Raw genomic sequence first — 26,670 nt, forward strand, 5'->3', positions numbered from 1 at the left:
GCTCGGAGCTCGGTTTAAAAATAACCAGACCAGGTTTCAGCAGTGTGTGGCCGTGTGAACCCGGGGGCCTTTGGAAATATGGGTGAAGATTTGTTATGAGTAATCCATATTCCTGTGTGAGCTGCGCCCTCAGCTCTGGATTTTTTTTTTAATTTATTTATTTATGATAGTCAGAGAGAGAGAGAGAGAGAGAGAGAGAGAGAGAAGCAGGCTCCATGCACCGGGAGCCCGATGTGGGATTCGATCCTGGGTCTCCAGGATCACGCCCTGGGCCAAAGGCAGGCGCCAAACCGCTGCGCCACCCAGGGATCTCCTCAGCTCTGGATTAAAACAAATACTGTGAGGAAGTTAAGGGCAAGTGGAAGAAGGAACCCTGGATGAGGAGTCGGAGCATGTGGCTGTCGTGTCTCCCCTCTGGGTCTCAGTTTCCCTGTTTGCAAATCACGATGCTGATCTGAATGATCCAAATGGCCCTTTGAGGGTAACATTCCTTTTCTGACTCAGCATGTGGGTCTGGAGGAAGTGCTCATAGGGTCAGAGTAGGACTGTTCGGAGAGTTGTTTTTGGACCAGGCCCGGTCCTAAAGAATGGACTTGTAGGATTAGAAAGGGCAGGTTTCCTGGAATCTGTCTGTCCCTTTCCCATATCCACGGCTGCTCCCAGACTTCATCTCACTGAAAGGTGACCACATGGTCCTCTGGACTCATTTCAGCCTCTAGAACTACCTGGCATGTATTTGTCACACTTGCCCTCAGACTTACCCCCCTCCTAGCCCCTACCCTCTAGCACCCCCCATCCTGCCCTCCATGTGGGTTCAGAAGCCTTCGGCCCTCCCTGTGGGTTCAGAAGCTGCCCCACCCCCCTCCACTCCATGGACAGCTTCTATTTCTGCCTCTTTGACAAGTTGTGACATATTTGGGAGCAGCTGCTGCCTGGGTGGAGATGCCTTTGCTTTTCTCCTGGCTCTGTCTTCTCCTCCCCAATACCTCTCCCAGCAGCCACCCTTTCCCAGAATGTGCTGGAAGACCCTCCCTGCATTCCCCTCTCGGAACTCAGACATCCAGCTTTTCCTACGTTTCTACAGGAGTGGCCCAGGCTCTAGACTGATACAAAGGGAGCCTCCTGGGATAGAAAGTCGGGTGGTTGGGCATAGGGTTAGGATCTCTTCCGCCAAGTCCCAAGATGTGTGGTTTCAGGCAAATCTCTTCCTTGTCCTGGGCTTTATTTTTCTATCTTTTAGATGGGAGTGATGAATAATGTCTTCCCTGCCAACAGCAAGTAGTTTTGCCACCTGTTAACTGTAGGAACTTGGGAACTCTCCCTGTGCTATTGCCCCCATTACTCTCGTCTTCTCTAAAGACTTTATTTCACTGTGACCCACAAACGGAGAAAAATCAGTCTATTGAAATGGATTCAGAAACGGTAGGGAAGATAGAGGGGCGCCTGGGTGGCTCAGTCAGTTGAATGTCTGACTCTTGATTTTGGCTCAGGTCATGATCTCAGATTTTGTGAGATCGAGCCCCGGGTTGGTCTCCTCGCTCAACCGGGGTCTGGTTGAAGATTATCTTTCTCTGCCCCTCCCCTGTGTGCACATGTGTTCTCTCTCTCTCCTCTCCTCTCTCTCTCTCTTTCTCTCTCTCAAGTGATTAAATGATAGAGAAGATAGAATCAGAAGGCAGGGCCATTGAAAGAGCTATTATAAATATGCTCAATATGTTTAAGGATTTAAAGGAAAACATGAACATAATGAAGAAAGCATTAGAAGATACAAAAAGGAATTACAATTTCATTGAATAGGATTATGTATTAGTCTGCTTTTGTTGCCACAACAAAATACTACAGACAGGATGTCTTAAACAGCAGAAATTTATTTTCTCACAGTTCTGGAGGCTGGAAGTCTGAGATCAGGGTGCCAACAGGTTGGGTCCTGGTGAGAGCTCTCTTCCTGGTTTGCAAACGGCTGCCTTCTTGTTGTGTACTCACACAGCCTTTCTTCAGTGCGCGTGTACAGAGATAGCAAGCTCTCTGGTGTGTCTTCTTCTTCTTCTTTTTTTTTTTTTTTTGGTGTGTCTTCTTAAAAGGGTCACTAATTCCATCAGACAAGGCTCTCACCTTCATGCCCTAATTACCTCTCCAAGGCCTCATCTCCAAATACCATCACATTGGAGGCAAGGGCTTCAAATATGAATTTGGGGAGGGGAACACGAATATTCAGTATATTACATGTTAATAGCAAATTAGACATTGCCAAAAAAAATTTCACCAAATCTGAATACACAGCAATAGAAATATTCAAAATGAAACATAGAGAAAATAATATATAAAAAAGTTTCATTGACTCATGGGACAATATTAAGTGGATTTACATACATGTAATTAAAGTCCGAGAAATGGGGCAGAAAAAATGTTGGAAGAAATAATGGTCATAAATTTTCCAAATTTGATGAAAACTATAAACTCATAGATCCAAATCATTTATCCTTAAAAGTATAAACAAGGAAAACCACACCAAGACACATCATGATCAAATTTCCAAAAACCAGTGGTAAAGAGAAAATTTTAGAAGCAGACAGAGAAAAAGAGAATCAAGCTAAAAAAAAAAAAATACTGATTTATCATCAGATACTATGAAGTCCAGGAGACAATAGAACAGCATCTTTAGGGGTGCCTGGGGGCTCCGTCGGGTAAGCGTCTGCCTTCGGCTCAGGTCATGATCCCAGGGTCCTGGGCTCGAGTCTTGCATTGGGCTCCCTGCTCAGAGGGTCTGCTTTTCCCTCTGCCTCTGCCCCTCCCTCTGCTCATGCTCTCTCGCGCGGTCTCTCTCTCGTGTGCGCTCTCTCTCTCTCTCTGTGCCAAATGAATAAAATCTTTAAAAAAAAGAGTAGCATCTTTAAAGTGCTAAAAGAAAAACTATAAACCAAGTCTTCTATACCTAATAAAAATATCTTTCAAGAATGAAAGTGAAGTAAACACTTTTTCAGACAGAGAACAGCTGGCAGAATTTATCACCAGGAAAGAGTCACTATAATAAATGTTAAAGGAAGTACTTTAGGTGAAGGAAAATGATACAGGATGGAAACTTGAATCTCCATAAAGGAACGAAGGGCATCAGGGGTGCTGAACATGCGGGTACGAAAAGGATTCCACTCCACCCCCTCATTTAAAAACTTCTTTGGGATCCCTGGGTGGCGCAGCGGTTTGGCGCCTGCCTTTGGCCTGGGGCACGATCCTGGGGACCCGGGATCGAATCCCACATTGAGCTCCTGGTGCATGGAGCCTGCTTCTCCCTCTGCCTGTGTCTCTGCCTCTCTCTCTCTGTGACTATCATAAGTAAATAAAAAAAAATAAAAAAAAATAAAAACTTCTTTAAATGATAGTTGCCTATTTAAGGCAAAAATAGTGACCATGTATCATAGGGTATATAAGAGTAGAATGTACGAGAACAACAGCACAAAGAATGGGAGGTGGGAAGTAGAATTATACCGTTATAAGGTTTCTACATTATATGTGGAGTAGTTTAAATTATTTGAGGGTAGACTGAGAAGTCAAAGATGCATATTGTTAACACTAGAGGAACTTCTAAAAAATAAAATATAGACCTACAGCTAATAAGTCAATACTAGAGATAAATGGGAATATTGAAAAATAGTTAATCTAGAAGAAGACAGGAAAGGAGACAAAAGAACAGACAACTGATGGGACAAATTGAAAGCAGTTTGCAAGATGGTAGATTTACTCCCAATTATAACTGCATTACATGTAAGTAGTATGACTGGATAAACAGCGATATCCAACTATAGGCTATTAAGTTCAGGAAATGAATTAAGTTAGGTTGAGAGTAAAATGATGGAAAAATACATCCCATGCAGACAGTAATCACAAGAAATGTTGGAGCGCCTGGCTGGCTCAGCCAGTGGAGTGTGTGACTCTTGATCTCAGGGTTGTGAGTTTGAGCCCCATGTTGGATGTAGAGATTACTTAAAATTAAATATCTTAACAAAAAAGAAAAGAAGTGTGGAGTGGCTGTATTAGTATCATAAGAAAAAGTAGATTTCAGAACAAGAAATATAACTCGGGATAAAGAGACACCCCACATAATGATAAAGGGATCAATTCATCAAGAAGACATTAATTTTTGAATATCTATGCACCGAATAATAGACCTTCAAAATAGATGAAGGAAAAAAATGACAAAACTGAAAGGAAAACCAGATAAATCCAAAATTTTAGTTAGAGATTTCAGTTTTTAAGAAATTTTTGTTTTTTAAGCAGACTCCATGCCCAGCACGGAGCCCAATGTGAGGCCAAAACTCACAACCCTGAGATCAAGAGCTGAGCGGAAATCAAGAGCTGGATGGTTAACGGGCTGAGCCACCCAGGTGCCCTAGTTAGAGATTTCGACAATCCTCCGTCAGTAATTCAGAGAACAAGTAGGGAAAATCAATATGGAAACAGAAGACTTTGCTCATTCTATCGATTTTCCAGCTGACGTTTGCAGCAATAAGCAGCACGCGGAGCCCCGAGTGAGGCAGACCATGTGCTGAGCCGCTGAAAGTCTCAATAGATTAAAAATACTGATAACAAAGAGCATGTGCTCTGGCTACAGTGGCATTACACTGGAAGCCAATGACAGAAATTTCTAGAAAATCCCCCAATGTTTGGAAATTAAACTTTTATTTTTTTTTTATTTTTTATTTTTTTTATTTACGATAGTCATACAGAGAGAGAGAGAGAGAGAGAGGCAGAGACACAGGCAGAGAGAGAAGCAGGCTCCATGCACCGGGAGCCCGACGTGGGATTCGATCCCGGGTCTCCAGGATCGCGCCCTGGGCCAAAGGCAGGCGCCAAACCGCTGCGCCACCCAGGGATCCCTGGAAATTAAACTTTTAAATAACCCCTGGACCATTACCTATCGAGCCCTTTCTGCCAAGCCCTGTGCCAAGTGCTAGATAAACTGTATCCCACTGAATCCTCACAGTAACCCCCACACGATAATCACTGTTATCACCATTTTGCAGATGAGGATGCAGAGCCCGGAGAGGGTAGGCAGCTGGGAAGTCGTAACGCCAGGACCAGGAGCTTGGAGCCGGCTCGGGCCAAAGCCCAGCTCGTGACCAGTTATTCCGCGGCCGAAGAGAGCCCTGCTGGGCCTGGGGTTGGGGAGAGCGTGGCTGGGCTCCTGGCCTACTCCCCAGCGCCCCTGCCCAGGCTCCCCCCGGCTTGGTGCTGCAGAACATTCCCTCGGAAGGCTTCAGGCTGGATGTCTCCTGTGCTCTCCGCCCAGATCTCCCTCCGCTCTGGGGCTCCTCTGCCCGTGGCCAGCTCTCTCCATGGCGGGCCCGCTGGCCGTCTGCGGGTGCTCCCGGTCTCCCTCCTCCAGGGCTTCCTCTTCTCTTGGCCCCATCCTGGCTCCTCCATCCTGCTCTCTGCTTCAGGCCTTTCTGGAACCTTGTCCCTGGGCCCTCAGTTCCAAGCAAGACCCAAGGCACCATGCCCCTTAGACAGCCTTCTAAGGCCAGACCCACGGGCGCCCGGCACCTGGAATCCACGGTTATCAACGTTTCCCAGCCTGCCCAGCACTGCTCAGCGGCTTGCTTTTTCTTGGTGTTTTACTTGAAAGACCCTTGAGCCAGACTGCCTGGCTTTCAATCCTGGCATTGTCACTTTCGAGCTGTGTGACCTTTAATTCTTTAAAAGGGTAAAAAGTAGGACCTGTTTTGTGGAACTGTTGTATAGATTAAATGGGTTCGTATTTAGTATCTACTCAACAAACTTGGCTCCGTTATCATTATTGAATCGGCCTCTGTCCTTGTCTCCTCCGTCAGACTGGGAACTCCCTGAGAGCAGCAGTAGTGCCGTCGTCGTCGTCGTCATCATCGTTTTCCATCACTCTGTCATCCTGGGAGCTCGCTGGGGAGAGGGGTGCATCTTCCCTAACAAGTGAGGGGCTCCCCGAGGGCTCCCATTAGCCGGGGACTGTGTCTGCGTCCTCAGGCTCTGAATTTCCTTCTCTGCCTGTCCCTCTGGACTCAGGACGGGGACATGAGTGTGGCGGCCCAGGTCGAGCTCCCGGGGGTTGAGGATGTTGCAGGGAGGGGCCCAGTTAAGGGACCCATGTAGACAGATTCCTGCCCAGGGCGGGGCGGCACCCAGAGAGAGCTCGGCGGCTCCAGGAATGTGGTCTCAAGACGGCCTCCGAGGGCTACTTCTTTCCTCAGGAAGGGGCCAGCCCAACCTTGTCCCAAGCCCTCTGTCCCTGTCCACCACGGGGGACATCAGCCTGCGGCCCAGCCTTACCCCTTTCTCTCCATCGGGAGGTGCAGACAGCACAGGGTAAACACATGAGGTGACACTGAGTCCCGCTCTGCCACTTGCTGGTTGTGTGACCTTTAATTCACTTAATATCTCCGAAGCTGTTTTTTCACGACACAAGGCTAATTAGAAAACCTGTTTCTCCCGGCGGATCACATGCTCAGTGTTTGCTGAATGAATGAATATTTGTTTCTTTTGGGGGCGAGGGTCGGGGGTTGGTACAAGCAGCCATGCGTCTGGCCAGTTGGATCCCAGCATCCGCGGGCTGAACGGGTCATTGGGATGACATTTGGTTCCCTCCCAGCCTTTAATCCATCCCAGGCACACACTCAAATAAACTCCCAGAATGGAACCCGTGGTGATACATTCCCGTGCTCTGGCCATGAGAAGATCCCTTCTGACGTCCCTTCCCCACCCTTATGGTGCATCACGGGCTTGTCTCGTCTTTGAGTCTCCGCGCCGGGGTGAGGAACGCGCGGCCCCTCACTGGGCCGGCAGCCGGCACGGCTGTGTCCTGCTCCTAGCTCCGCTCCGGACTCCCGTGTGGCCCCGAGAGCCGAAGCCGATCTTTGCGGTCTCTACCGAGAGCATTGCCCCACGCGTCTCTCACAAGAACGCGGGGTGAAGGCAGGGTCCCCGTTTCACAAAGGGGAGACGTGAAGCTCAGAGAAATTTAGGAGCCTTCATCGAATCACGACACAGCTTGTATTTATTTATTTTTTCTTTTAAAAAATTTTTAAAAAGACTTTATTTATTTATTTATTCCTGAGAGACACAGAGAGAGAGAGAGAGGCAGAGACACAGGCAGGGGGGAAGCAGGTTCCATGCAGGGAGCCCGACGCGGGACTCGATCCCAGGACCCTGGGGTCACGCCCTGAGTCAGAGGCAGATGCTCGACCGCTGAGCCCCCCCAGGGGCCCCCACTTTTTTTTTTTTTTACAGATTTTATTCATTACACAGCTTTTAAATGATGAGTTCCCGTCTCTGACTCCATAGTTCCTTTCCACTGTGCTATGCTGAATTCTCCAGGGGCCTCAGTTTCCCCCTCAGTAAAACAGGGAGATCAGACTCAGGCTTCCAGAGGGTCCCCTCCAGCCGTGGCATTTTGTCACCTGCCGCTCAAGGCCTCTGAAAGGAGCTCAGGAAGTCGGGCTGGGCGCCCTGGCTCGCTCCCCGGCCCCTCCCTGCCCTCCTCTCCTGCTAGTCTCTTCCCGGGCCCCCCTCACCATCCTTCTCCAGTGAGTTGGTGTGAAACAAGGAACCAAATGTTTCCCTGGAGTTGGGGCAGGTCCATCTGCCGCGTTCCCCGAATAGCGGGCTGTGGGAACGCGGCCTTCCGCCTGGGGCCCTGGGGCCTGCTTGCCGGCCCTGCTTCCCCGCCCCGTGGGGACGGCCACCTGGGGGTGGGGGGGGCGGTGGACTTGCCTCCAAGGCCCAGGGCCTTTTCCTCCGGGGCCGTTTTCATTCCTAACGTGCCAAGCCTCGCAGCCTCGCACATGGAGGGGTCACTAACTCGCCTGCCCCGCACCCTCTCTCCACCTTGGCTCTGCCTCCGTGGCCTCAGGGCCCTGACCTCAGATTTCCAGCCTTGGCTCCTGTCAGCCTATGGTTTGCTTTTCTGCATTTATACATGGGGAGGTTGAGGCCCTGGGGGGGGCGGGCGGGCCGGGCCCCCACCCCGTCTTCAGGAGCACTGCCTTCCCAACACTGGCTCTGGTTTCCCCAGGCTCCAGCAGCCGGTCCCCATCTATTTTCGCCGTAACCAGGTTTTGAAAGAGCCTGTTCCCTTTGTTGGCCAGTGAGCGTCCGGGGCCAGGGGTGGGCAGCCCCGTTCCCTGGGATTCCCCAACCCAGGGGCAGCTGCCTTCTCCGTCTCGAGTCACCTGCTAGGCACGGGCTGACCAGGGCAAGCGCCCCAGCTCCAGAGCAGGAGCAGCTCGGGGTGATGTGGCGACCATCCCTGGGCTGTCGTCAGCTAGGGCTTTCCTGTCCACCAGGCGCGGTGAAAAATGCTTTATACACACACACTCTTTGGTCCCTACGATAATTCCATGAAGTAAGTGGCATTTCTGCAGTTTTCAGACTGGGTGGGAGCCATGGTCACGGAATTTGTTACCAGCACAACTGGAAGGTGGAGGCAGGATTAGAGCCGAGGCTGGCCGACCCCAAAGTAGGTGCCGGGGTCCTTCACTGCTGTCTACTCCCTCGTCTCAGGGCCTAGCCCTGCTGAGCAAGTCTGCAGTGGGTATACAGCAGGTACTCAGCAAGTGCACGTGCACATGCCCACTTCCTGGTTACCTGAGCTGAGCAAGGGAGCCCATGTCATCAAAGCCTGTCCCCTCTGTGGCACAGAAGGAGGGTTTGGGCCATTTTTCCTTCTCTGGGCTCACCTGAGCTTCACGGGCTCCGCACTGTGACCGGGGAGAATTCCAGGCCCTTTGGATGCTGGTGGGACCCAGCGGGGCGAGCGAGGATGTCATGCAGACAGGCCTGGGACTGTCAAGGACTCGAGACCCCGGGACCTTTCAAAAGGGCTTTTAGGAAGCGGCGAGCTGCTCTGAGCTGCCTGGGGCTTTGCTTGTTCGGAGAGGAACAGCCTCGCTCCCAGAGTCCTGAATTTAGGAGCATCCCACCCCACGTGACACGCCCGGCCCGGCACCCGTAGCCCCGGGAGTGGGCCACGCGGGACTCCAGCAGCCTGCTGGCTTGCCCCTGGAGCCACCTGCACGCTCGTCCTCCCCGTGACCTCGCCGCCTGCCGCTGGGGATCACCTGGGTGCACGTGGGCACACGTGCGTCATGTACACGCACAGGAGCACACATTGTCCAGGGCTTCCCCCCGGCTCTGCCGGCCACTGTCCCCTCCGGCCCATCGGAGGTCCTGGTCCACATTTCCACCGCTGCTGATCTTGCCTCTTCGGGTGGGTTAGGACCCATGTGACCGTGGAAGGTGTCTAGACCCCGACCTCCCCTCCCTCGCACGCAGCCGGGGTGCCTGGCGGAGAGCTTCAACACTCGCAGTCCTGAGGCCTTCGGTTGGTCACTTATCCTCACCAAGCCTCGGCCTTCTCACCTGGAAAATGGGCAGAATAATGCGCTTAGAACCCGCCTGCAGTCGGCGACGTATGAGTTGGTTACTACTTACTACTGTTGTTAGTGGCACTATCAGGATTCCTGAGAGCAGCTCTTCTCTGGGGCACGTCCCGCCTGCTGGGGACTGGGGCTGGGGTTCCACGGCCTCCCGGGACACATGGACGCACGGACAACAACCAGCGTCCTGGGAGCCCTCGGGAGGTTCCGATCCCTACCTGCCCCGTGCATTTCAGCCACGGCCCTGGCTGTCCGGGTCGGCTCTGCCCGCTGCGGGTTGTGAATAAGCCCCGGCCATCTGTCCTACGAAACCCCGATTCCGAGGCCGAGAGCAGAAGCTTCCCAGATCCCCGTCTCCATCCCTACCGTCTTCGGCTGCTTCTGGCAGGATTTCTATTTTCTTTGCTTTAGAACGCGCAGCTCTTCCCAAGCCCGTGTGCGGACGCCGCATCCGTGCACATGCCGAGGGGGTCTCGGGGAGCAGTTCTTTTGGCAGGAAATGCCCCCCGAAAGCAATGGCACAGAAGCACCGTGTCCCCTGTACACCGTGGCTGGGCAGGGCCGGGTGACTGGGCGACGGCGCGGCTGGGCCTTGGAGCGGGTGCCCGCCCGCAGCCCCGGGGCTCAGACGCGGTGGCCCTCGGAGCCCCCAGGGCCAAGATCCCGCAGTCCCATTGGGGGAACTGAGGGGAGGACCTGGGCCCTTCTTGCATTCTCCCTGCCGCCCCCCCGACAGCGCGTGAGTCCTGTGGGCCGGCGCCGTCCCACCTGCCGGGCCGAGCCGGGAGTGATGACGATGAGCTGAAGGCGGCCGCCAGCCGGTCCGGGCGGCTCTGCTACGGACGGGACGGTCGTGCTCCCCCAGACTGGGATGTTGAGGCCCTAACACTCGCGGGACGGTCTCTGGAGACGGAGTCCCTGGGGGGCCATTGGGTTGGGTGAGTTCGTGAGGGCGGTGCCTCCTCGGAAAGGACACCCGACAGCCTGCCGTCCGCCCGCGGGAGCAGAGCAGGAGGGTGGGCGTCCTCGGGGACCGCGGGGAGGAGGCCCTCAGCAGGAAGGTGGCCGTGGGCGCCCGGGCTGGAAATGCAGCTGTGCTGGGGGAGCCTCGCCCCTGTCGGGGTGTGGCGGCGGGTGCGGCTGGGGGGAGGGAGCCCCTCAGTGGCCTCTCCTCTAGCCTTGGGCCGAGGCGGCCCCCAGAAGGCCCCGAGCCTGTGAGACACGAGAGGTTTAAATGTGTCAGATTTTACTGAGTAGAAAGTGGTGTTTGCAAGTCGTAGGGTGCGACCATGAAGTGCAGCGGGCGCTCAGGACCTCTGTGGGCTGGGGGCTGCGCTGCCCCCGGCTGCCCCCTGGCTGCCCCCCGGCTGCCCCCCGGCTGCCCCCCAGCTGCCCCCGGCTGCCGCCCCGGCTGCCCCCAGCTGCCCCCCGGCCTCAGCCTTCCACCCCTGAGCTCAGGTGACCCTGGTCATGAAGCCTGCGCCTCTGATTTCCTTGCCTTCCTTCAGGCTGCATCACGCTTCTCTCCCGAAGCGACCCGAGGCTTAGACCCCGCGTCTCTGAACGTCTGGCCTGTGGCGTCCGAGGCCCATCCCTGGGGGCCGCGGGGTCCCTCGCGTCCTGGTCCGACTGCTGGCGGGGAGGGTCCCTGGGCGGGAGGGTCACCCCTGCCCCGCGGCCCAGGGGCACACAGGCAGGTGCACCTGCTGCCCCGCAGCCCCGGCATCTTCACTTGGTTCCCTGACATCAAGCCTGTCACCGAAGGTGACTGCACCGATCTATCCCCCCAAGGCCTGATCGTGTCAGAGTTAACAATTTGGTTTGTTTCTCGGGAGGGACGACAATGGCATCTCTTGGGCACCTGGAGGCCCAGGGGGCAAAGCGGCTGCTTCGGCTCGGGGAGTGACCCCGGGCCTGGGAGGGAGGCCGCGGCGGGCATCTGGGCTCTGCAGGGGCCTGCGGCTCCCCCCACCCCACCATGCCCTCTGGGTCTCTCTCTCTCTGTCAAATAAATAAATAAAATCTGGGGGATCCCTGGGTGGCTCAGCAGTTTAGCGCCGCCTTCAGCCCAGGGTGTGACCCCGGGGTCCCGGGATCGAGTCCCACGTCGGCCTCCCTGCAGGGAGCCTGCTTCTCCCTCTGCCTATGTCTCTGCCTCTCTCTCTCTCTGTGTCAATCATAAATAAATTTTAAAAAATAGTAATAATAAAATAAAATCTTTAAAAATAAAGTTTGCACATCCTTAATGACTAATAAAGTTGAACATTTTTCAGATATCTATTGATCATTCGTATTTCTTCTTTTGTGAAATTCCAGTTCAAGTACCTTGTCCATTTTTCCATTAGATCGTTTATTATTTTCTTACTGATTGTAGGACTTTTCTCATATTCTTTTTTTTTTTTTTTTTATTGAATAGGCTCCCTGCCCAGCACAGAGCCCAACATGGGTGTGACCTCGTAAGCCCTGAGATCAATACCGGAGCAAGACTCAGACACTTAACTGAGGCACCCCAGCTCCCCTCGTTTCTTGGTAGCAGGTATCCTCTCCTGCTCTGGTTTCCTTTTCACTCTTAAGATGTTGTTTTGCCTCTTTTCCTTTAGACTTAAGAATTTTTGTTCCTGAGACCCCTGGGGGGTTCAGTGGTTGAGTGTCTGCCTCTGGCCCAGGGCGTGACCCCGGGGTCCCAGGATCGAGTCCCAGGTTGGGCTCCCTGCAGGGAGCCTGCTTCTCCTCCTGCCTGTGTCTCTGCCTCTCTCTGGGTCTCCCATGAATAAATAAATAAAGTCTTAAAAAATTTTTTTTTGTTCCTGTTTAAGAAATCTCCTATTGCAAGGTCACGAAAATACTTTTCCCTGTTTTCCTCCAGAAGTGGCTTTGCTTGACCTTCTGCACTTAGGGCTCCATGTCAGAACTGAGTCTGGTACGTGGTGCGAGGCTGTTGGTGTCCCCACAGGGCAGCCCCTGGGGACCCTGATGGCACGGCCACGTGGCCGACACTCATAGACCCCACTTGGTCTCTGTTCCCAGCCACCTCAGACGTCGTAGCCAAGCCAGTGTCCCCAGCCGTCTTTCTCCGTGGGTATTTTCCATGTTTGCTCCATGGCGTTTCTGTAGGTTCTTATTGGACCTCTGAGCCCTCCCAGGGCTGTTTCTGCTTGCGGATAGCTGTGTGTCGTTTTTGTGGGGAACAAAGCCTGCTGTCCCCTACTCTGCCGTCTTGCTGATGTCACTCCCAAGTTCCTTTTGCTCTTTATAAATCCTAAACCTGCAGTTGTTTTTAGCACTTTAGAGGTTTGCTCCATCGTCTCCTGGCTTTCACTGTTTCTGTTGAAGCGTTTGCTGATTGTATTAGCTCCTTGGCAGCAAAGTATCTTTTTACTCTGTCTGCTTTTAAGATTTTCTCTTTGTTTTGTACTATGGTGTATTTATGTTTTTTTTTTTTTTTCAGGGGAAGGGGATGGATATTCTTGAGTCTATGGCTCCACTTCCTTTGTTGTTGTTTTTTTCTTCATTTCTTTTTTCCCCCTGTGTGTGTATGTGAATCTTATTCAGGTAGAGTTAACGTGCAGTGTTATATTAATTTTATGTGTACAATACAGTGATTCGACAATTCTATGTATTATCCTGTGCTCATCACAGTAAGAGTGCTCTTTTCTTTTTAAAGATTTTATTTATTATTTATTCATGATAGACATAGAGAGAGAGAGAGGCAGAGACACAGGCAGAGGGAGAAGCAGGCTCCCTGTGGGGACCCCCATGCAGGACTCGATCCCAGGACCCGGGTCATGCCCTGAGCCTCCCAGGTGTCCCAGTAAGTGTGCTCTTAATCCCCTTCACCAGTTTCACCCATACCCCCCACACACACCTCCTCTACTATTTTGGAATATTCTAGGATTTGGAATGCTTATATTTGTTTGTTTGTTTGTTTAAGATTTTTTTATTTATTTGAGAGGGGGAGGGCAGAGACATAGAGAGAGAATGAGCAGGGGGAGGAGCAGAGGGAGAGGGAGTAATAGGCTCCCCACTGAGCAGGGACCCTGATGTGAGGCTCCATCCCAAGACTCAGATCATGACCTGAGCTGAAGGCAGATGCTCAACCGCTGAGCCACCCATGTGCCCCAGAACACTTATATTTGAAGTATCTTTTCAAATACTGCGTCTATCTTACCTTTCTTCCCTCTTCTCTGGCACACCAGTTACATATATGTTGGGGTTTTAACCATATATTGTGTGTCTTACACATTTTCCACCTTTCTGGGAGAGTGATTTTTGACTTTAATCTGATTTGTTTCTATTGATCCATCTTCCAGTTTACCGATCCTTTCTTTTGCTTAGTCTATTCTGTTGTTAGGCCCAGCAAATAATTGTTTGTTGTTAATTATGTTATCCTATTTTTCAGTCCTAGGCTCTCTTTAAGAGAAGAGAATCTTTCAAGATTCTAGTCCTCTGCTGAAATATACTATCTTTTACTGTATTTTCTTGAATATGTTAACCCAAATCTGGTAAATAACTAATCTGAATCACCTACGGGGCTGGGTTTTCTTCTTGGAGATAAGGGCCTTCCCCCCCCTCCCCTTGGCTTTCAATCTCTGGTGTTGACAATTTTTGATTGATTGCTAGATATTGTTTCTGATAAATTGTAGAAGTTCTAGATGATGTTAACTTCCTCCAAATAAGGACTCAATTTTCTTCTGGCAGACAGATAGATTATGATCAAATTAACGTGATTCAATTGAGGCTTGTCTGTTTCCATGTTCCCCTTACTTCTAGGATATAAGTTCTTCCAGTGACTAAATTGAAAGCCTGGAGCCCCAAACTCTAATTTGTCTCTCCTGAGCCATAGCATTGCCAAAATTTCTACTTGGTTCCTTGAAGCACTGTCTTACATATGGACAATTGAGACAAATTACTTGATGGAAGATTATCTTTAAAATGTTGGGATCAGCTGAGCACATTTCCCTTCGCTTTGGACTGCGGCCCTTCACCCAGGATGGCTGCTGCCCATAATGCCTTCAAACAGTTTTACGTAGCTTTTAAAGTTCTCGGTGCGAGGGATAATCTGATGCCAGTCATGTTTTTATAGGTAGAAGCAAAAATCCCCCCTAGATTAAAAACTCAACAAGAGCAGGGACCATGTCTGTCTTTTTCTCCCCTAATCCCAGTTTCTAGAGCAGTGACTAGAACATCGTAGGTGTTTAATAAATGGGGCAGCCCAGTCTTGCCGTCTACATGGGTCACATTAGAACTGTGATTTGCCTCAGGAATTGCAAGTGGACCTCAAAATCCTGACAGATACCACCCCTGGATCACTATGGCATCTCTTGGGATTTTAATTGGAATTGCATTGAAACGATCAATTAATTTCCCAGAGAATTGGCATCTTTATAACTTTGGAGAGAACTGACGTCTTTATAATTTTGTGTATTCCAAACTATAAATAAGATGCCTCTGTCCACTTATTTAATTCATCAAGAAAGGCAAAGTAATAGGTTAAGAACATGCATTCTATGGCTAAACTGCCTGGGTCCAAATCCCAGCTCTATCGCTCACAATTTGCCATTTTGTGGTAGTTTCTAGTTTCCTCACCTGTAAATGCAATGATTATCATAATGACGTCTCTCTCATGCGGGTCGTTTTGAGAAATTAGTAGGTTAACAATTGTAAATCATTAGAAGCACTTGATACGTAGTGGGTTTTGCACAACTGTTACATGAAATAATAATTCCCATTTAATGTTTTTAAATAAAGTTTTAAATATCTCTTCATAAAAAGCTTGCAATCTTCTCTTAGATATATTCCCAGTGACTTTATATTTTGCTGTTATTTTGAATGACCACAGTTCTAAAAGCTGTGTTCTCTGTTTTTGCTGGTTCTTGGAAATAAAATTAAGTGAAATTGACTTTTGTATATTGATATTTTTGGTCAGTGACCTTGCAAAATGCTTCTGTTCTAATTACTTATTTGTGGATTCTTTAGGATTTGTCATACAGATAATCTTATCATCTGTGAAAAATAACAATTCTGATTCTCCCTTAGCCGTTCTTATAGCTTTCCCCTTCCTTTCTTTTTCTCCTTTCCCACTTTCTGTGTCTTGCTTAGAACTTCCAGATGATAATGTATATTCTCTTCTTGTTCCGATCTTGTAGGAAATATTTCAAGGATTCGCCATTATGTATAGTGTTTGCTGTGAGGTGTTTTTTTTAAGATTTTATTTATTTATTCATGAGAGACACACACAGAGGGGGTGGGCAGAGACACAGGCGGAGGGAGGAGCAGGCTCCTTGCAGGGAACCCGACGTGGGACTCGATCCCGGGTCTCCAGGATCATGCCCTGGGCTGAAGGCAGCGCTAAACCGCTGAGCCCCCAGGCTGCCCTGCTGGGAGTTTTTAAAGGCTCTCTTTTATCAATTTCCTTCTGCTTCTAGTTTGCTAAGTTTTCATGATGAACAGATATTTAATCAAAAATTTGTAGTAGCAAGTGAGATGAGTTATCGCCTTTAATCTGTTAATGTGTTTAATTACATTAAATGGTTTTTTTAAAAAAAATGATAGAACACCTTTCATCCCCAGAATAAACCCTTGGTCAAGATGTAGTATATTTCTATATGTTGCCATATCTGACTTGATTTGCTAATATTTTGTTTAGATTTTGCATAGATATTCATGAGAAAAATGGCCTATAAAATTTTATTCTCATACTTTTTTTGATCTGGTTTTGATGTCAAGGTTATGTTAAGTAAAATGATATGGGGATTTCCCCCTTTTTTATATTTCTAGAACAGTTTTTGTAAGATGGAATTATTTCTTGAATTTTTGGTAGAACTACTGATTCAATTTTCTTATTGGTTACAAGACTTCATATTTTTTTCTTCAGTTAGTTTTGGTAAATTATATTTTCCTAGAAATTTTTCCCTTTCATCTAAAGTTCTAAAATGTTGCACATAGAAGTTTTCTTAATATCATCTTACTCTCTTTTTAAAATCCCTGTAGCAAAAAAATAAATAAATAAATAAATAAATAAATAAATAAATAAATAAAATCCCTGTAGTAATGTAATTTTGTCTCCCTTTTCATTCTTCATTTTTTTTTGTGTCATGTCGTTTCTTTTTTACTCAATCATTCTTGCCAGAGTTTTATCAATTGTATTAGGCTTTTCAAAAAAGCTAACTTTTGGCATTATTGATCCTCTCTGTTTTCTATTTTATTAATTCTGGTTCTTATCTTTATTGTTTTCTTCCTTCTACTTTCTTTGAGTTTAATCTATTGTTATTTATTAAATTTCTGAAGTTAAATAGCTAATACATTAATTTTTAATCTTTTTCTTTAAAGATATATTTATTTATTTTAGAGAGGGAGAGGATGAGATAGCAGGGGGTAGAGAGGCAGAGGGAGAGAGAAACTTAAGCAGACTCTGCCCTGAGCACCATCCTGAGATCACCACCTGAGCCAAAACCAAGTTGGATGTTTAATTGACTGCGTTACCCAGGTACCCCCAGTTTTCAATCTTTTTATTTTCTAATATAAGTGTTTGAGATTATTATTTCCTTCTAAAGTACCACTTTAATCATATTTAACAAATTTGACATGTAGTGTTTTTGTTTTAAAACTTTTCTAAATATTTTAAATTTCCATTATAATTCATTCTTTAATCCATAAATTAATAAATATTTTTATATTTCTTTCACAGATGATATTTTCACTAAGAATATTAATTTTAGGATGAAAAAATTTAAAAAGCGTATTAAGGATATAACTCTACTGTCCTCTGGCTTTCACTATTGATGAAAAAGCAGTCAGTCTAATTGTCCTTTACTTGCAGATTATGTATCTTTTCTCTGATTGCTTTTAATATCTTCTCTTTCTTTTGAATTAAAAAAATTGAGACATTCTGATAATTTCACTGTGATGTGGTCTAGGTGTGGATTACCTTCTATTTTTATTGCTTGTGATTAGCTGGGCTTTCCAATATAGTGGACAGTCATCAGTTATCTATTCTTCAAGAAGATGTCAACCATTAACTCTTCAAATATTGTCTGTTCCTTCTCTCTCTCATGTCTTCCAGAACTCCAGTTTAATTTTTCTGTCATACTTTCCATCTCTTTGTTCTCTGAACTGCAATCTGGATAATTTCTTCAGATCTGTCTTCCAGTACAATAATTCTCACTTCAGCTTTGTCTAATTTGCTATTAAACCTGCCATTTCATTTTTAAAACTTTTTTTTAATTGGGAAAATACAACACAATTCAGAAAAGTGTGAAACAAATTAAACACACATCTTAACAATTAATTATAAAACAAATTCCAAGTAATCACCCTAGAAGTAAAACATTACCAATAGTCCCGAAGCCCTCATGTGTCCTTTCATGATCTCTAACTCCTTCCTCCACCAGAGATAACTACCACTCTGACCTCGATGTAATTAATGTCTTTGCTTCTCTTTATAGTTCCATTAGCTCTGTCCATTTTTGTTTGTCTGTTCTCTTTTAACCTGATAATCTGTATATATTTGGAGTTTTGCTTCTTTCCTTCAACATGCTGTTTGAAAGTTAACCCATGTTTGTACCAATGATTCGTTTACTTTCACTGCTGTGAGATAGTCTTTTGTATGAGTATATTATACATTTTCATTGTATTTTGTTGGGTTAGATTTTTCCCTTTCTGAGGAGGAACCACTTTGAACAATGCTGCTATGAACATTGTAAATATATTTGTACATGTATATGCATACATCGGTGTATATGTATGTTGGAGCACATGGGCATGGGTGTCTCTAGGCTGTGCATTAGGAATAAACTTGTTGGGTCACAGACTATGTATATCTTTAATTCTGCTAGATAATTCAAAACTATTTTCCAAAGATGGTTGTTCTACTAATTTTTAAATTTCAGTTGTTTTGCTTAATTCATTTTTTTTGGTTTTTCTTCAAATCTGCTTGACAATACAACCCATTGCTCTTTACTCATATGTTAAATTTCTTCAAGACTGCACCTTTATTTATTGCATATACTATTTCTGATCATTCCAAAACAGAAGCTTTGCAGGTTTGATTCTGCTGTCTCAGGTCTTCTCAACTTTGACCCTATTGACATTATGGGATACATGAATCTTTATTGTGGGAAGCTGTCCTGTGCATTTTAGGATGTTTAATAGCATCCCTGGTGTCTCTACACACTAGATCCATTAGCACGCGTTTCTCCCTTTCCAGTTATGACAAACAAAAATACCCCAGCAGGGCAAAATTGCCCTGGACTGTGAACCACTGTGATTTTTTTTTTTCTCTTGTGTAACCTCACTCATGGGGTCTTGTTTCCTTGTGTTTTGTGATTTGTTTTTACTGTCAGCTCATGTTTCTTAGAACTATGCCTGTGGAAATTCTCCAACACCTGGGTTGAAGGTGTTTTCTTCCAGGACTGTTTTTCCTTTGTTACTGCTAGGCTCCTGAGGGCACTGGCAGCTCGGATTGCAAAAAAGAAAATTCTTGTTTTTGACTATTTGGGCCACCTAGGTAGTGTGAATTTGGGCAGCAACTCTGCACAATGGCTAGCGGGTATTTATTCATTCTTGAGAGATGCTTTTCTCCCTTCTGTTTAGTGCAAGTAGGTACAGCATAGATTTATTTTGAATTCACCCTAATAATAAATTGTAGCTTTTGGGTTCCAGGTTCACAAGTTTATGCTGGGACTGCAGCCTCCTATTAGACTCCTCACCTTTAGCAAGCCTTCCAATGCCTTGTGAGGTTTGTGAAAGTTAAATCTCATTGTACATGTTGACATCAGTGTGAGGATTCTCTCTGGCTCCTGTTTTCATGGCTTTTGGCCTCCAAATTCACCTTTCGTTCTTTTCCAGTCAATTGATGCATTTAAAAAGAGGTGTTTTTGCTTGTCTATTTGGTTGGGTGGTTTGGTTTGGTTTAAGAAAAAGCCCCAAGTCAATATGGCTTTTATTGCATCTTTAAAATACCACAGGTAAGTCTGAAAAGTCACCTGGCATTTTGCTGTTTCTGTAGCCGGACAACTTAGATCTTATTCATCAACCTGCTCAGAAACATAGATATCACCCAAAAATGTTCTGATACCCTTGCTTTTAACTGTTGTTGCTTGCTGAATCAAAATAGCTGAGTTTGATACAAGTTCAACGTCATTCCTACAAGAATTAACTCATCTTTCTGGGCTTGAGATACTGAACAAATAACACCTGGCCTAATCCAAACTCTGTGAATATATTTTTCACCCACAAAATTTCAGATTTCAACCAGGGAACCATTCTCCTGAATAACAATCTTGTTGGGGAAGTGAGCATACCCGGACCTCATCTTGCAATGGAAGCCCAGTGTGACGCCCTTGATCACGTCCTGTGCGTGACTACAGAGAGTTCAATTTCTTTTCTAGATCCCACCATTCATCAGCTCGGAGCCTCTTCTTTTTCTTTCCAAGGATACTGAGTTCTACATTGATGTGATTGTAGTCCCCTTGCAGGGTCCCCCTGGGGTCCTTCACAGTAACAGCTTGTCCCTTTAGAGTGACGTCAACGTTTCCTGGAATGTCAACAATCTGATTGCTGAGAATGGTCTTCATTCTCACAGCAGATGAGGCAAAGAGTAAAAAGATTTCAATTATTTTGTCCAGTATTTTTAGTTGTCTTTAGTGAGGGGATCAATCAGTAAGCTCCTCTGCTATCTATACTCAAGAACCTGAAATCCACCACTTTTAGAAATTAATAACAATCATGAAGCTAGTTGAACAAATGTATGGATTTTTAACAACAGCACAAAAGCAGTACAAATCGAATTAACATGGTTTATCCAGCAGTGCCCTCCTGGGTACCTACGCTAGATGTGGGTCAGTTTTGAGAATATCAGTGAAGTCCATGAGGACAAGCGTTTAACAAAGGGAGCAGTGGAGTGTCCTTTGGTGAGGCAGGTGTCAACACAGCCCCCGGATGTACATCCCTAGTGGCAGTCCTCAGTGTTAGTCTCAGTTGTTTTATGAAAAGAAGGAAATGGACCCAAACGTCGCCTAGAGTTAGGCCACACAATAGGCACCTTACCCAATGCATTCTAAATGTTGGAAAAAAAATCCTAGGAAAAGTAAGTCTTCTTGGTGAGCATGATTCACTTCCATCATAAAAGTTCCCTGGAGATGAAGCCCCATTGATATGGCTGATGCTCTATGATAAGGATCCATCCTCAAGTTTATGAAAAGCGGTCAAGAGTGCTGAGGTCAGCTGCCAGGGTCAGAGTTCAGGCTCCTCCACTTTTAAGTGGATTTTGCTTCTTACCCTGAGTCTCTGTTTCATTATTGTGAAATGAGAATACCACTAGGAACTACCCCCACAGATGTGTTGTGCAGCCTACATGAATAAGTGCACACAAGATGCCAAGAATAGCGCCAGAACATATTAAGCACTCAAAAGACGTTAGCTTTAAAAAGGTAAAAATACTGAAACTTAAAGCAAAATTCATTCTTATCAAAATCCAAGAATTTCTCCTAAAATGGGATTTCGTGCCCATCAGATAGCATTGCATTTCTTCTTTTTCTTTAAGATTTTATTTATTTATTTATGAGAGACACAGAGAGAGAGAGAGAGAGAGAGAGAGAGAGGCGGAGACCTAGGCAGAGGGAGAAGCAGGCTCCATGCAGGGAGCCCGACGCGGGACTCGATCCCGGGGCTCCAGGATCAGGCCCTGGGCTGAAGGTGGCGCTAAACCGCGAGCCAACCAGGCTGCCCCTTTTTTCCCCCAAAAGATCTTATTTATTTATTTGAGAGAGAGAGACAGAGACAGAGACAGAGACAGAGAGACAGAGAGAGAGGGCACACAAGCAGGGGGAGACGCAGATGCCCCACCGAGCAGGGAGCCCGACACAGGGCTCCACCCCGGGACCCAGGATGAGGACCTGAGCCGAAAGCCGACGCTGCTGAGCCCCCAGACGCCCCAACGGCCCCGCATCTCTTCACCACTGGTGGTTTCACTGTATCGGGCAGATTCCAACGGTCAGTCACTTTGTCCGTGGGTCCAGCTCAGGTTCAGCGTGAGCGCGTCCTCCACCCAATGCATCAGCAGTGTTTTACTTTCAAGATGAGAGTGTTTATACGTCTTGTCACATTAGTAAGACGTGAGCCGCCCGAGGTCTGAGGAGTTGGGTCCTTCAAAGCCTTTTAATTCCTGTGGTGGGAAAGCAGTTCAGTAAACTTCTTGACAAGTTTCCATGACGTCATCACCCAACAGCATCAACATAAACTGTGTCTCCATACTCTGCTTCATCTTCTTCCAAACTTCCAATAAACCAACAGAAGCCCATAAAGAAAGAAAATTCACATTTTTGGTGACTTGCTTCATGGAATCATGCCACGAATGCGATTTGCAAAGTGCACGATCCATACTCCTCAAACGAACGAGGCCATGCACAGCCCTTTCACTGGGATGAGCTGCCGATACCCTCCTGCCCCGTCTTTGCCTTCGTTTGAGAGCCCGTCCACCCGCAGTGAACTCTACTTTTGCATGTTTACAGCCACACTCCTCTTGGGAGGTTGAGGGCTGGTCTCATCAGAAGTCTCTGGAGCACTGCTCTGCGGGACCAGGGGCCTCAAGTCCTTTCCTGGCTTCCTGGAGAGAGCCTCGCCTGGTAAGTGTGAATCTTGCTTTAAGTCTCTGCACTTCTTGCTTGTTTTCTTTAAGTGAGCGTGCGTTGGGTGCTCAACTCTGTGCCAGGAACTATTCTAGGTGCTTTCCATGTGATTCATTCAACTGAGGAGGCAACAGGCAGCATAAGCCACATTTGGCTCTTCATGATGGGTAGGAGCAAAGCAAGAGCGAGAGGCCCAAGTCACAGCCATCATCTGCCTGCAGACGCACCCTTGCCCTGCGCTTCCGGACACATGCGGCGGCTCCACTGTCCACCCAACCTCCGAGGCGGGGACCTAGAAGGACCTCCCTGCCTTCCCACCTCCCATCTGCTCCCCGCCCCTCATGCTCTCTCCCTCACTGGCTTCTCTCTATTGCAGCACTTTTCACATCCATCTGGAACCATCTGTCTCCCTCTCCATCTTCCCCTCTGAGGACAGAGACTGTCTTCCATCGCTGAAGGCTCGGTGCCATGGCAGACCCTCAAAAGATGTTCACTGCACGAACGAACAATGTTCTATCATTTCTACATAAGGATTTCTTGACTTAATCCCTCTGTCCTCACCCCATTAACTGCCCCTACGGAGGGTCCTGCTCTTTCCCATCAGAACTCTTCAGGTAACCTCCCAACTGATGTTCCTCCTCTCCACTTACTCTCACCACTTTCCCCATCGTCTCAAGGGTCATCTCTCCAACACACAACTTAGAGCGTGCTATGGTTTTGATTAAACACTGTAATGTGGGCGCCGGTGCCTTGGCACGAGTGCCTTATACCTAGGATGCTCCCCCTTTTCTCCACCTGCCAACCTCCTGCCCATCCTTTGAGATGCCCAGCTCGTGAGGACTTCTGGGACCTTGGAACCTCCAGCTTCAGAGGATTAGACCTCTGGTCGAACATTTGTTGATTGTCGTTGCTCACATATCCATGCCCGCTCTCTCCGTACCTGCTAGACTCTGAGTCCCTTAAACTCCGGAGCTTGGTATCCCTAACTCCTGGGGAAGCTTTAAAAGATACTGGCAGGCAGCGGGAGGAAGGTGGGTATCTGCTATGTACGGTGGAAACGGCATTCAGGGACCCCTGGGTGGCTCGGTCCGCTCAGCGTCTGCCGTAGGCTTGGGTCATGATCCTGGGGTCCTAGGATTGAGCCCTGCGTGCGGCTCCCTGCTCAGCGGGGAGCCTGCCTCTCCCTCTGCTCCTCCCCCCACCCATCCTCTCTCTTTCTCTCATTCAAATAAATAAATAAAATCTTAAAAACGAAACAAAATAATCACCACCTGTTTTCAGTCCAAAGACCCTGAAGGAAGAGCCCGAGTCAGCTCTGTGGTTGACACGGCTGCTAACGGTGGTCCATGGGCTTCTCTTCCAGCCTCCCGTCCTCATCTCTCCATCTGTGCTATGCTCCCCCCTCCTCCTCCCCTCCCCCTCCTCCCCTCTCCTTCTCCCCTCTCCTCCCTCCTCCCCCTCCTCCTCCCCCTCTCCTTCTCCCCCTCCTCCTCCCCCCTCTCCTTCTCCTCCTCCTCCCCCTCCTCCGCCCCCTCCTCCTCCTTCTTCTTCTTCGTCTCCTCTCTTATTCGTTTTCCTTGCCTTCCTTCTTCTTGCTGCTATGTAGCGTTAATCAATCATATATTGCACAAAACAATATTACCACAATGGTAGTGGCAATAAATGGTAATAACAGTGCACCCACAATTCTGCTACCACAACCAATCTGATTGTTTTCATTCGTCTGGGTTCCCTCCCCATCTTTGTATGTATCATTTTGCAGAGTTGTAGTCATAATGCCGCTTTAATTTTGTAGTCTGCTTTTTAACTTAATATCAGAAGCATTCTCCATGCTCCTACATCGTCTCCATAATTATCATTTTAATGGTTGCATAATATTCCGCAGACTAGATATGCCCAGTTTCACTTAACTGTTTCCTTCCTGCTGGATGGTCCCAGGCTTCCCGGCTGCAGAGACGGCTGTAATCCGCAGGCCCTTTCCCTTCTCTTTCTTGTTCCTCCCTGGTCCCTTGTCCTCACTGCTCGTCTCTTTGCTCTCTCTGATGTCTTCTTCTCCCTCCTGGACCACAGCCATCTCCTAGAACAGTAATTTGCCCCCAAGCGGGTATGGAAATCATCTTAGGGGGACCCAGGATTTTAGAAGAAAAAATTATTACAGATTGGTTCTAAAATGCTCCTAAGGTCACTTCTGGTATTTTTGTGCCCCTAAAACAGTGGAAATAGTAACCCTTCATGCCCACAAGGGGTAGGAAGAGAGAATTAAGCAGTTTATGAAAGGAGGCTCGTCCCCATGTTTGTAATGGAAGAAGAAGAACAGAGGCCATCTAAGTGTCGGTCGATAGGGAAACAGCTAAGAAAAGCACGATATGTCCACGCTCAGAACACTACGCACCCCTGAAGGAGGCTGCCGTGGATCTCGGTAGGTATCGGCTTAGGAAGGGGAGACTTTCCGTGTTTTTTAGTGAATTTAGTTGCAGGATAATTGTAGTTACAATTTACATAAAAAAATAACAGCAAAACCCGAACCCACGTGATAGTACCCGTTATCTTATTAGGCATATGTGCAGACAGGCCGGAACCGTGGTCACCTCTCTGTTTAGGAGGAAGGCTGTGGATTTGGGAGACCCGTCAAAGGGAATTGGAGTCTGAGTGGTAGTGGTTTCATTTTTTATTTGAATCAAGGAAAATGTATTCACCCATTGCTTGTATAACAAAAAATTAATCAAACGAAGGTTGCCACTGCTGCATCTGTGTGTTTGCATCGAACGCGGACTGGCCCCGACCTGGGCACTGTCGGGGAAGAGATGAAACGAGTAAGACAAGGCTGCAAAACCTGCAAATGTCCTGTTGGGAAGAGTGGGCTTTTGCCATTTCCCCGGGTACGTGGGTGTTGTTTCAGGCGGTGCTGGCGGGCCCGGGGGTGGGGGGAGCAGGGCCGCTCTCCCAGGACGTGGGCATGGCCCTGGCTCGTCCCCGCCATCAGCCAGGCCTCCCCACCCTCAGCCTGGCAGGTGGAAGCTAAGGGTTTTGAAGTTTAGTCTCTTGCACTGAACCCTGGATGGAGGACAACAGATGGGGCCGCACAGCCTTGCTGCTCAGACCGAGGGGAACAGGTGGAGGCTCTGGGGCCAGAGTGTGAATGCTGGCGATTCATGAGTGGCGCAGGCAGGCGGGGTGCCCAGCTCACGCCAGGGACAGCTGGGCAGCACGTGGGCGGGAGGGGAGCAGGGGCCTGGGGGTGGGCAGCGGGTGGCTTCAGGGCAGAGGGGAGGGGGCGGGAAGAGGGAGACTTCCTCCGGCCTGCCCCCCACCCCCTCTGCCCACCGGGAGATGGCCCCGGAGGGAGATCAGAGGTCCCAGGCTGACCTGAAAGTCTTAGGCAGCAGCAGACTGAGTGGACACAGCGAGAGGGGGGACGCGCTGCTGCTTTCCTGCCCACCCCCCCCCCCACGGCCAGCTGTCCTCTACCTAGCCCTAAACCCGAGGCATTTGGGCCATTCCAGCAGCTGTGCCAGGCCTTCGGCTGGGTCAGGCCTGGGCAGGGGAGGGAAGCAGCTGCCACCCCTCCCCTCAGACAGGGGGTCAGAGCACAAGGAGGTGACCAGTTGAGAAGTCACCGACGCAGGACAGCACAGTCCTCACTGTTCCGCCCAGAACTCCCACCTGCCTGCTGCAGCCTCCCCCCGTTTCTCTTTAGTTAAGTGAGAGACTGGGAGAGGTAGGAGAACTGTGGAGGTAGCGATAATTGCTCATAACATTTAGAGAATACCTACTGTATGCACAGTGCCGCTGATTCTCCCTGCGGGGAGCGGAGGCGGGACTCGATCCCAGGACCCTGGGATCACACCCTGAGCCGCCCAGGTGCCCCCTGCTATTGACTTTATGATTTATCACGGTGCCCTTCCAGCAGCCCACTCGGAAAGCCCTGTAACTTCCATTTTACAGGTGAGAAAACTGAGGCTTCTTGGTTAAGTAATGGGCTCAAAGCCAGACACTAAGAAGGATGATGTCAAATTTGTTTGACACAAGGGACCAGACTGTCAGAACCTTTGAGGCGGACTGGATGGGCCACGAGCAAGCGCCGCTGAGGCCCGCGGCCCCCACTTCCAGGAGCAGGAGAGGCCGATGCGCCTGAATTAGCAGAACTGCGAGCAGTTAGAGGAGGTCGGGGAGGTCGGGGCAAGTCAAGGAAGCCAGAAATCCTTTTCTCTGGAGGTGTTTTTCCGAATAGGAGCGCCCAGGGGCGCCCACCCCTATCCCTTTGGGCTGGTTTAGGAGACTCGGCCTGGAACGAAGGGCACCGAGCGCCTCGGGTCGCGCGTCGGGAGGCGGGAGCGTCCTCTGGGCCGGCAGGTCCGCGGCCTCCGCAGCCCCCACCCCCGGCTCCCTGGTGCGCTGGGGCGGGGGATCCGCTCACCTGCCGCCTGGCGCAGTGCACCTGCCAGGCCCCGACCCTGCGCGCTCCTACGGCTCCTCCTCCCTCGGGAACCCAGCCCGGAGCAGGGGAGGGGGGAGGGGGAGGCCGGGGGGGGGGGGGGGCGCCCCAGGGAAGGGGGTCGATCCGGTGTTAGGCGGGCGAGCTGGTCAGGGCATCCGGGGAGGGGGCCCGGGAGTTGGGGGGCCGAGCCGGGGAGGGGCGTCTG

General features: G+C 48.7%; 1 pseudogene; it reads right to left on the bottom strand.

The window, feature by feature from the left end:
- Positions 1-19,423: 19,423 nt before the first annotated feature.
- LOC129505887 (60S ribosomal protein L9-like) lies at positions 19,424-19,975 on the bottom strand (annotated as a pseudogene).
- Positions 19,976-26,670: the final 6,695 nt, after the last annotated feature.

Source organism: Nyctereutes procyonoides, unplaced genomic scaffold (genome assembly GCF_905146905.1).
Source record: "Nyctereutes procyonoides isolate TBG_1078 unplaced genomic scaffold, NYPRO_anot_genome, whole genome shotgun sequence".
In the NCBI taxonomy this organism is placed as follows: domain Eukaryota; kingdom Metazoa; phylum Chordata; class Mammalia; order Carnivora; family Canidae; genus Nyctereutes; species Nyctereutes procyonoides.